General features: G+C 43.6%; 1 protein-coding gene across 3 annotated transcripts in view; it reads left to right on the forward strand.

The window, feature by feature from the left end:
- Positions 1–6,873: 6,873 nt before the first annotated feature.
- Positions 6,874–12,176, forward strand: part of LOC105490487 (angiomotin) — a 65,162-nt gene continuing 59,859 nt past the window's right edge. The window contains exon 1 of one of the 3 annotated variants that reach the window (XM_011756205.3): positions 6,874–7,314. The gene's annotated coding sequence lies outside the window, so the exon portion shown is untranslated. The other 2 variants (XM_024795646.2, XM_024795645.2) reach the window with 2 other exon arrangements.

Genomic DNA, 12,176 nt, shown 5'->3' on the forward strand with positions numbered 1-12,176 from the left:
TGAATGGAGAGGCATGAAGAAATAAACTGTGTTAAGGGACTACTATATGCCAGGCATCATGATAGGACCTCTAAATGTGTTATTTCATTTAATCGTCAAAGAAATCCTTATGGTGGAAACATTATTATCCTTATTTTACAGATAAGGGAATTGCAGTCCAGGGTGGTTAAGGAATCTGCCTCATTGGTAAGCAGTGGAGCTGTGACTTGAATCTTGGCTTGGGTAACCCCAAAAGTCTATACCCCTTCCGCAGAGCACACCAAGGATGGCTTACTATTTAATCCTTCCCAGGTTAATATTTGCACTTTAACAAGGGTCTTTCCTGTGTGAATTTCACAGGACAGTGGCAGACCTGAAGAGAAGGTTGAGTGGGGCCTACAAGGTGGGTCTGCCTTAAATCACACTGGAATGGCATTGACCTGCCTTCTCCCTGGAGTTCCTAAAGTGGGGCAGCAAGCCAGAGAAGATAAATCTCTACTGCAGTCACAGCCTTCTTCTCCCCCAACTGGGATAACAACTCTCAGACACTCTGGCAACTACAGAAACAGAGAGAGCTCTGAATCAATCAAGAGTTTATTTGCAAAGGGTAATGTCAGAGGATGAACTTCCTCTAAATCCTGCTAACTCTGTACATTTAACGTGCTTTACTGGTTCAGGAATTTGATTTTCCTCTAACTTGCTTTCAGAGATTTTTTTTTTTTTTTACCATTGACTACATTATATTTTCCCTCTCAGCCCACCACCTTCCAGGGTACAGACTGATGTACGTTCCTCAGCCTCCCTACTTCCCTCTTGCTCCGGCTAACCCAGGAATTTGCAAATAAACCCTACTGAGAAGTATGGACAGTCTGGGCCTTTCCAGAAACTCAAGCTGCTGAAGGAGATATGGTACTTAGTTAAGCTGAAGTGAATCCCTGCATAAATCATAAAGAGGCGAGCCCAGGTTACTCAAACAAGACCTTAGGAGGTGTTTGGGGAATAGACTTGTAGGCAGCTTTATTTTTCTACAGCCGATTTACTTCCAAAATGCTGGGGCCCACAAATACCCCAGGAGTAACTTGGCCCCCAAACGCTGGAGCAGGTCTTGGCCTTGGAGCACAGTTCTAGTGTTGTTTCCTGAATTCCCACATTGCTGTTTTCCACACATGGATCGGGCTTCAAACTTCCTGTGTCTGGACTGTGTGTGCATGCGTGTGTGTGTGTGTGTGTGTGTGCGTGTGTGTGTGTGTGTGTGTGGTTGCGAAGGGTGGAAGGGGGGAGGGAGGGAATCCAGAAGGAAGATCATTTAACTGAAGTCTTGTATTGCATATGTGTCCCTTTGTTCCTTTCCTGTTCAGATAAACCTGCTATTTTCTGATAAGCTGGTTTTTGCATGTACAGGGCTAGTGTCCTTATGAATAAATAGGAGGCTGACTTTTGGAGGTGTTCTGGAGAAGGCTGCTTCTCAACGTTTGTCTTTGGAGGGATTAAGAGGGACAGTTATGCGTAGAGACATAAATCCTTAAGATTTATTTTTTCTAGTATACGTGCTTGCCTCTGCTTTTGTTCATAAATGCATTTAAATCATTTAGTTGTTCACTAGGCAACTAGAGGAAGATGTGCACATTCCATACTCCTAGTTCACTTGGTAAGTGGGAGAGAATGCCATTCAGTGCAAAGCACTATGGTTTCATCATCTTTCCTTCAAGAAGAATCTAGCCAGGGATTGGGAAATAGACCATAAGGTATACATTCCTTCCCATTTTTCCTGTACATTGGACAAAAATATTGCACACAAAGGGAAGACTTTTTAATTAAGACATTTATTAGTTGGCAACATGAAAAACTGGAGATTGTATATTAAAAACATTTGACTTCTGGTTTCTCTTGAAAACTCAGAAGCTGGTCACATTGGACTGCCCTTCCCTGTAGTGGCAATCAGGCTGCCCCTTTCACATGGGTTCTGCCTTCTTGCAACCCCTATCATTGGCGTTGTCTCCTGACACTAAGCCTAAGGGTTATTACCTTGTGTGTGTGTGTGCATGTGTATGTGTGCGTGTGTGTGTATGGTAAGAGATACATAACAAAATTTACCATTTTAACAATTTTTAAGTGTACAATTCAGTGGCTTTAAGTACATTCAAAATATTACACAACTATCACAATTATCTAGTTCCAAACCTTTTCATCATCCCAAACAGAAATTGTACTATTAAACACTAACTTCCCACTCCCTCTTTCTCCAGTCCCTGATCACCACTACTCTACTTTCTATCTCTATGAATTTACCCATTCCAGATCCCTCATGTAAGTGGAATCATACAATATTTGTCCTTTTGTATCTGGCTTATTTCATTTTGTGTAATGTTTTCAAGGTAGACATTTGATTTTTTTCAATGGACTTTATTTTGTACAGCACAGATGTTGATTTTTATTGTGCAATAAAGGCATATTTTAAGAAAAAAAATAAAGGTCGGCCGGGTGCGGTGGCTCACGCCTGTAATCCCAGCACTTTGGGAGGCCGAGGTGGGCAGATCATGAGGTCAGGAGATTGAGACCATCCTGGCTAACACGGTGAAACTCCTTCTCTACTAAACAAAATACAAAAAATTAGCCGGGCGTGGTGGTGGGCGCCTGTAGTCCCAGCTACTCAGGAGGCTGAGGCAGGAGAATAGTGTGAACCCGGGAGGCGGAGCTTGCAGTGAGAGGAGATCACGCCACTGCACTTCAGCCTGGGCAACAGAGCAAGACTCTGTCCCCAAAAAATAAAAAATAAATAAAAAATAAAAGTCAAACAAGACAGGTAGTTTGGGATGAGGAATCTTGACTTCTGAGCTTAAAATGATCCTCCTTTTTTCCATATCGTTATATGGAGGTTTTTAATGTATAGTATCTAGGCAACCCAGTGTCTTTACACAGGTGTTTTACAGCTAGTGGTTAATTTTCCTGGTCTTCCCCAGAGGGCTTTCTATACTTTATAGTCAGGATATGAAGACACAGGGATGCTGTGGGGATTAGTCAAATGTGTGTGGCACAGTTTGTTGTAAAAACGAACTCTCTGGAACTAGTTTTCACTCTCTGCTCTTAACTTCCACAGCTTTTACTGTCAATACCATTCATTTGGCACTTAGCACATGCTTGTTAGTTGTCTTTTTATATCCTTGAAGGCAGGAGCTAAGTCTCATGCCTGTTTTTTCAGTCTTGTCTATAATAACAGCTCAATCAATGTTTGTTGATGTTGGCCTCCCCCTCCCCCTCTCTTTTAAGTAGCGCAGGCAATGCATAGCTTTAAATCCAAACTCAACTCGGTTTAAACAAACTGAAAGGTTTTCAGGGTGAAAACAAAGAAGTCTTGCGTGGCAGGATAGAAGGCTTGGAAGACCTGGGTTAAACAGAAGTGCCAAAAAACTGTTTGCCACAGGTTAAGAAGTGACTTGCACACAGCGTGACTCACCATTAAGTTCAGAGTTCTGCTAACTCTACTCCATCAAAATTTGGAGAAGAGTAATAACCAAGCAGGGTTTGAGGAGTGGATGTTAAAGGAATTAAGTGTTTTAGAGGTTTCCATTGCTCCAGTCCATTGCTCTACAGCACCAGTCACTGTGGGGAAAGGAAAGCATGTTAGAAAAGTGTTTTGAAGGTAACTTCAAGACTAGGGGCAGGCATACTACAAATGTAGCCACCAGGCCTTTGTTACCAGGATTTTTTTTTAAATAGCATCTTCCATAGTAGCAAAATATGGGAAATAGCCCAAATTTGCCTCCATTTTTTTTTTAGAGATAGAGTCTTGCTATGTTGCCCAGGCTGACCTTGAACTCCTGGCCTCAAAGGATTCCCCTCCCTCAACCTCCCTAGTAGTTTGAACTATAGGCATGTGCCACCACCGTGTCTGGCTCCCAAATCCCCATTTAATAAGGGGATGAGTCATAAGTAAAGGAATTTTGGCACAGCTATGCAATAGAATACTAAGTTATAATAAAATAAATAAGGTAAACATAGTTATCCTGAGATGGAAGAATATTTCAAATACATTATTGAGTATAGAAATGCAAGGTGTGCCATGATTAATGATTCCACTTGTAAGGAACAAAAAGGGAATATGCACTCACGCTTGAATATGCAAATAAACTATTTGTAAGATGACATACAGTCATAAAGAGAATGGGACTATGGGAGCAGAGTGGTGGAGAAGAACTTTTTCATTGTAGTCTTTCAGTACTTTTTTGTTTGGTGTTTTTGTTTTGTTTTGTTTTGTTTTTTTGAGACGAGTCTCGCTCTCTGACCCAGGCTGCAGTGCAGTGGCGCGATCTCAGCTCATGGCAACTTCCGCCTCCCAGGTTGAAGTAATTATCCTGTCTCAGCCTCCCAAGTAGCTGGGACTACAGGCGCGTGCCACCACCTGCGGCTAATTTTTGTATTTTTAGTAGAGACGGGGTTTCACCATATTGTTCAGGCTGGTCTCCAACGCCTGACCTCAAGTGATCCACTCGCCTCAGCCTCCCAAAGTGCTGGGATTACAGGCATGAGCCACCATGCCCAGACCAGTACTGTTTTATCTGAATTTTTCCATGTGCATGTTTAACTTTTTTCACTTGGACAGCATTGATTTTAACAAATATCCTGTTGCCACTGTGATAGGTAGGGTAGTAGTCCTGCAGCATATACCTGGCCCCCCATCTAGCTCTCCTGTCTACTCCAAATAACAAGGCTGAAATAATCTTTCCTTGCTTCACAAACCAGGTGTCTCCATATCTTGAACATTCAAAAACTCCCTTTCTCCATGAAAAATCACCCAAATAACCTCACTTCATACATAAACAGAACCATAACGATAATCATTTTGTGCACACTCCTGCTTCTGAATCTTTCCACAGCTCCTGCACACTCCATGACATGCAATCGTCCACTACTTTTCCTGCAGTCAGAGTTGGATTCTGAGCCCCTATTTACTGTGTGATAGTGTTTCCTTTAAGCACACTTCCTCTTGCATGCCTTGATCCATGGCCCCCCAGATGGCTCCCATTAGGCAGGCTTGAATTGGATGTCACTCTTTCATTGGCATGAGTCATTATAATAGCCTTGCGCTGTCAAGGCCTTTACATTTAGGCTTGTTTCCTACTTGAAATGTTTTCTAGGAAATATGGATCTGTAGAGAATGGTGGTTTCCATGGTAAATGTTCCTTCATATTTGTTTTCTCAAGTTCACTTCGGAGATACACAGCATGATTTCCTCTTTCAGTACCAGAACCACAATAGCTTTAAGTTGTCATGAAACTGTTGAACGTTAAAAAAGAAATCTCACCCACCCTGCTTAGAAAAGGGGTAATTTATTATTCTAACTGCAGGGAGTCAACTTCATATCCACCCCAAAATTGTAGGAAAAGAGTTGACTTTTTAAAATAAAGCCACAAAACCTACACGACCTTGGATGTAAATGCTTAAAACAGATGAGCAGAATATTGGTCCCCTAACACATCTAAGACTCTCCATTATGTGTCATACACAAGTAGGAACACATACATATGTGGAGTGCTTTATAGTTTTCACACACATTTTCACACCAGCGTCTTTAAGTTAATAGGGCATGTCTCATAGCATTTATTTACAGGTAGAAAATTAAGGCTGAGAAGTTAAGCCACTTAACAGAAGTCACACAATTAGCTAGCAAGTGCCAGGGCCCCAAATGAATTCTTCCTTTGGTTCCAAATTCCGTGTTATTTTGCTACCCGGACACTGTTTCTTTGTGCCTTCGTTTTCCCAGATGTAAAATGGTAGATTTTCCGTGTCCCAGGATGCTGTTCTCAGCCCTCTCTTGTTTTTAACCAATGTCAGTTTTTTTCGCAGCCAGCAGAACACCACAACGACACTTCATGTACTTTCCCCCCTCCTGATTTAATGAATTAAGGGGGAAGAAAAGTTACCTATTCGCAGAGAGCTGGACACTACCATAAACATAAAGGCGTACCAGAGTCGACCGACACACTGTTGCATTCTTTTATGAGACTGAGAAATAAAGCGTCTCATCTTTCTCTTCCCAGCAGTAGCTGGGGTAGAACACAGAACTACACAATAGCCTCTTGTTTAGTTTTATTAATTTTGAGGACGGGTGGGACAAAGGGATCAGACTGGCGACTCCAGGGCCCAATCGCAAGCGTATACTAGGCCAGACCGGGCCAACGGGTAGCTGCAAAAGAATGGTGGGCGGGACTTACGCTTCAGGGGCCCACTCCGCCCAGGCCGGCGCTCCCAGCCCGCCCAGGGGCGGAGCCTCTGCAGAGCCCCGCCCACGACCCCTCCTCCCTCGCCCCTCAGCTTCTGCGGCCCGCCAACGGGAGCCGGGCAAGCGCCCGGGGTGGGGGAGCGGAGGAAGAAAGGAGGGTGTCTCGCAGAGCTGTGACCTGGGTGGGAGCCTGCTGGTAATAGGAAGCAAGAGGGGAAGGAAAACGAAGGAGCACTGCACTTTCCTGCATTATTTTAAGCAGGCTTTGGTGGAAGGTGCTTTTCAGCATTTCTATTATTTGTTTTTCTTCCTCCAGCAGTGGGGCGGGGAGCTGCACTGCCTCTCCCACGCGACTATGCCGCGCAGTTGCCGCAGATTATTATTGTAGTCTTTTGCAAAACCCTTTCCTTCTTCCCAGCCAGTCACGGCGCAGACTCTCACGGCTACGGCAACCGAGTCGTGCCCCTCTAGTGGGAAGGCGAGAGCGAGGGTCCCCTGCTTTCGCCGGAGCTCCCGGACCCCGCGGTTCAATTGTTTGAAACTTCCCCGCCCCCCGGCCCCGCCTCTCTTCCGCGCTCCCCCCACTCCTCACTTCCAGGGTCCAGGCAGGCTCCCGCCCTTCTTTCCCCGCCCTCTACTCCGCCTTCCTCCCTAGTCAACCCCCCCCGCCCTGCTCCGGGGCGGTCCTAGCCGCTCACCGCAAGAAGAAAAGCCACCCGTGCGTCCCCCTCCCCTACCTCCCATCCTTTGCCCAGGAGCTGCCTTGGCAGTCACGCCCCTTCCTTCCGAGGAGCTTTCTGGCTGCCTAAACTGGTAGACCCTCTGAATTACTCCTCCGTCTCCTCTCTCTTTCGCCTCCTCTTCTCTTAGTTCTCTCCGCCTCCCCCCCAACTACCACCACCTCCAGTCAGTCTCGCCTCCGACCATCCGCTGCTCCACCCTCTGGCCCGGTATCCTGCCTGTCCACTGCCACCAAGGAGAGCCCGGACGGAGCAGCGAGGAGGGGAGCAGCCGGGAGTTGGGGCTTCCCCCCTGCCCATCCCTGGCCGCTGGCCCGGGACCGAAGCCACTTGAGCGAGCAGAGAGTCGTCACCTTGTCTTCGTTGCCTTCAGGGGTAGGAGACGCGTGGTTACTTTTCGCGGGGAACTGGGGCAGGAATCCATGGTGGCATGAACTTGGTCGTGCCCTCGGCGTGAGTGAATCGATCTAGGCGCGTGTGGGAACGTCCGTGTGTTCTACTTTCTTTGCAGCTCGCCATTAGTTTTTTTGGATGTGCAGCAAGTTAAATCGGTTAGAGTGTGCGCTGTTTCCCGTCCTACTTAGGTGAGGAGATGCTAGTGGGTACCACTACTAGTTGGTACTTTTACTTCCTTACCTCCTGGGGTTCTTGTGGGTCTCTAGGTAATTAATCACATGGAGGAGCTAAAGACCCGAGGGAAGCTGAAATCTACATTTAGCCCAGCATGCATGTCAGTGCTTATCTCAGATAACTAGATAGGTTTCTCCTAAGTGCTTAGGCTTGGGGTGGGGACTCACACTCCCTGAGGCGGGAGCAGGAGGGGTAGGACCGTGAATTCTTGAAGTTTTAAAGTCTGTGTAATCTAAAACACAAGGCTACTCTTTGAGATGTGTGGTGGTGTTTGTGGTGCCTGTGGTGGTGATAGTAATGGTGAGGAGAGAGTTGCCCCTATCTGCTTAGAAGATCCAAAGATGTTAGTAAATAGTTTTGGGGGATCAGGCAGGTGTCTTGAGGGTCCAAGCCTGGGCCACTGCACGTTGGTGCTTCGACAGTAAGATGGGCTTCATGGGTATGTGAAAATGAAGAGAAAGAAAAGTGGGAGGGAAAATAACAGTCTTCAATAGACTGTGAGCAGTTCCTGGTAAATTGCCACTAATAATAATATAATAATTTGCATAAAGGGACTAAATAGAATTAAATGAGCAAGGAAAGAGAAAGTTGGTGAGAAACAGCATTTTCAATCTCTAGTGTATGTTTTAGAACGAATTTTTCAACAACCTGGGATGTTTAGTTCAGTTATCCTCCCTCCCCGCCATGAAGAGTGGAAGTTGGGAGGCAGTTTAAAACTTTTATGAATATAACCCTCTTCTCCCATTGAGAGAGGAAGATAATTAGTCACCATAATCTTCAATGATGAAGGGCTAAGGGTATTTAAGTCTCCTTGAGCTACGCTTTGTGAAAAGTTCTTTCTCAGGCCAGCCTTTGTGAAGCCTTCTCAGTTAGACCTTTCAGCACCCTCATTTAGTAGCTAAGAATAGTTTGAAATGCCATTTTGAATGTGGTATACATTTTCATCCATCTCCCACCTATCTTCAATTGGACAAGTGCGTCAAGGTTGTAAGTGATGGTGTTCAAAGACTTATTACTGAGATGTCCTTAACCTATTGCTTATTTGGGAACACATTATTTACATACATTTAAAACTAACTTTGGTTGATTTTAATGAGGGAAAGGAAAGTAGGAAGGTAAAGAAGGAACGTTACAGGGTGACAATTTTAAAGGCTATCCTGTTTCAGATCAGCTGGGAGGGAAAAGCTGGCCTGACCAAACTACATTTTATAACTAGCCTGGGACATTTTAACAGCCAGGTGGTTGTAGAGTAGTTGCCTCTATTTACAGATGATAACTCAGGTTCCAACTATTCTGTATGGGTTTATCCGGCGTCATTGACAGACACTTTCTGGCACTACATCATACTTCATTTTAAATTACTTCTTTCCTTGGAAAAGTTTGTGACTTTGTAAAATTGAAAGTGCTTTTTCTACCTTCATGGTCTAGATGTGAAGTAAGCCTCTGACCACGATTGGATGTGGAGTCACTTTTACATGAAATTTGCAGATCTGTTTACCTATTTAAAAGATTTTAGAAAGGGAATTTTAATAATTCATAGTCGATGCAGTTTTGGATTTGGAAATTCAAATCTCATTTCTGGTTTATGAATTTGGATTTATTAGACTAATTCCCAACTAGGACATTTGTAGAGTTGCTTTTTCTTTCTGAGGTTTTGTAAAGACCGCATCAGACTCTAGAATGCTTTAAGAATAGCCTAATCAGAAGGCAGGGGGATGGATACTATGACCTTGAGGTCCCATTGAGTGCCAGAATTCTAAGTGGGTACATCTGCTTCTGTGCCTCTCCCAAGAGCCCTCTCCCAGGGCCTGCGCCTTCTTTAAAAGGGTGTCTTTGTAATTAAGCGGCCCTTCTTCCCCATCCCCCTTTCTTCTTTTGATCCAGCTTTTTAAGGCCTTTTTTTCCATTTGGAGACAAGAGGGGTTTCTCACACTTTCCTGTTCCCCTCTTAACGCTTCTTTTCCTTTACCCCAGAAAAGTCGCCTGAAGTTCTCAGGATGGTTAGAAGTTGTTTTGTTTTGTTTGGGGCGTGGGGGTGGAGTGGGGGAGTTGTTACCAATGAGGAGAAATAGAGGATATATTCCCTCTTGGGAAATGCTTGCGACCAGGTAGCCTCCTCCATGGAGACTGAGCATTTGGAATGCATGAGAACAGTCTATTCTTGGGGACTGTCTGGTAGAAATTGTCCTTTGCACCCATTAAGCCCAGCTTAAACACACTGAAAGGGGTAGGGAGAGGTGTGTGTGGTCGTAGTGGAGCCTTTTAGGATGGTAAATGGGTAAATGTTTCCAAATCTCCTATTACATCATCTCTTTCTCCCATGGATTCAGTAGGTTTAGTGATCTGCTTGACAAGTTAATTAGCTGGGGACTAAACCAATTTGTTTAGAATTGTGATCCATTGATTTCCTGTCCCCAGGAATTTTTGTTGGTGTTTTACTATGATGTGTTGTCTTTAGTCTTACTTACTTTTCCCTCCTTGCCGCCTTTTGTGGACTTTGGTCCAAAATCTAGGGTTCCACCCCCAAGTCAAAGGTTAGAATTTTGTCCCAGGAACTAAGGGGGTATTAAACAGGCTAGCCATACTACATTACTCTCCTCCATGGTGGGCTTCTGACCCCTTTTAACCCAGAGAAAGGAGGGAAGTCGCCCCTTCCACACACAACACACACAATCTGAACAAAAAAAAAAAAAAAAAAAAAAAAAAAAAAGAAAAAGAAAAAGAAGTCATTTGCTTTATAAAAGAATCCACAACAGGTTTCTTTGTAAGTACTAGCTTTCCTAGTTAGTGCCTTTAAACTATGACTTGATATATAAAAATTCACTCTAACTGGGCCTTCTCGGAAGTATATTTATTGCATAAAGGAATACATAAGAATTTGTAATGATTATCACTTAAATTAAGTGAGGCCATTATTTGGCCTTTGAAATCTTTTTGTTATATGGAATGGAGTTAGTTAATTGTCTAAATCATCCTGGCTTGTAATAATGCTGGCCACGTTAGCTCCGGCCTACAACTGCTTGCAGAAGAAAGCTAGTATTACTTTTTGAAAATAAATCAGACTTTATAGATTTTGAACAATTCTAAGGATGAGACTATCCACCCCATATAGGTAAAATATTTTATTTCCAGTTACTGTGTTTTACTAACCCAGGGATCTAGAAAGTTATTTCTAGTAAATAATGGCTACTGATGCCACTTTTAACCTAAGAATCTGCAATAAGATTTCCTAGTGACCCTACTGGTGAGAAGGACCTGGGCTCTAGGCCCAACCGTAACTCGGTTTACTACCTCTGTTAAGTTGTTTTTTTTTTTTCCCACTGTAAATTGTGGATTTGGACAGGGTGATTTTGAGAGCCAGTTCTCATAAGTTTATGGTTTTCTTTCTAAGCCTCAATATCGAGTATGAATGTGAATGATTGCTACTAGAATGAAGTGCAACCGTTGTTAGAAATTCAATCATCTAGTAATCATGTTAAAAAAAAAAAAAAAGATCCTGTAAGGATATATGAATATAGATGCATCATGTTTTATTTTTTTTATTTTTATTTATTTTTTTTTTTTGAGACGGAGTCTCACGCTGTTGCCCAGGCTGGAGTGCAGTGGCGCGATCTCGGCTCACTGCAAGCTCCGCCTCCCGGGTTCCCGCCATTCTCCTGCCTCAGCCTCCTGAGTAGCTGGGACTACAGGCGCCCGCCACCGCGCCCGGCTAATTTTTTGTATTTTTAGTAGAGACGGGGTTTCACTGTGGTCTCGATCTCCTGACCTTGTGATCCGCCCGCCTCGGCCTCCCAAAGTGCTGGGATTACAGGCTTGAGCCACCGCGCCCGGCCATGTTTTATATTTTAACAACCCAACATTAAGAAGCTAAGACTCTATCCAAAACTTCAAGAATTCCATCATCCTAACAGATCACCTGCTTTCATTTTTTCTAGTTCCTTTCAAGTCCTGGTTCCTGTACTAACATGAATTTTAGAAAATTGGAGCCACAGATATATACAATGTTGCTTTTCAATAAGAGCCCACCTAAGACTTAGCTTTGTAAACCCATGTGGAGGAAAGAAGTCAGAATCTGATGGAGGACACATGAAGACTCCCATATATTTTGTTTCTCAAATGCCAGGAGAAGCTGATGGATATAATAAGTAATCCCTAAACACTCTGTGATTCAGGAATTGTTCATGTATCTAGCAAGGCTGTTAATTTAATTCCTTTGACCTCCTGTTATCTCTCCCCCATTCTTGTTAACAACAGCAACAAGCAACAACGGCAACAAAAACTAGGGTCCACTGTTTACCTTGTCTAAATCATTGGCAATGATTTTTACATCACTGTATAGTGATATGCCATCAAGTGAGTACAAATTTGGGTGGACTATGAAATCTTCAGAATGAGAAAGGAGAAGCAGGACAGCACAGATATACTTGTTTTATAGCATGGAAAATAATACGTTTAAATTAGACTAAAAGATAGCAAAGAAACTAAGGATTTTAGACAGTTAAATAAAAGACAATACGTGCAGCAGCAGAATGGCCCACGCGTAATGGGTTCTTCATCTGAGGTCTTCACCATGTAGTGAAAGTTCAGTTTCATAGTTCTTTGATTTT

The sequence above is a fragment of the Macaca nemestrina genome, chromosome X, assembly GCF_043159975.1.
Source record: "Macaca nemestrina isolate mMacNem1 chromosome X, mMacNem.hap1, whole genome shotgun sequence".
In the NCBI taxonomy this organism is placed as follows: Eukaryota; Metazoa; Chordata; class Mammalia; order Primates; family Cercopithecidae; genus Macaca; species Macaca nemestrina.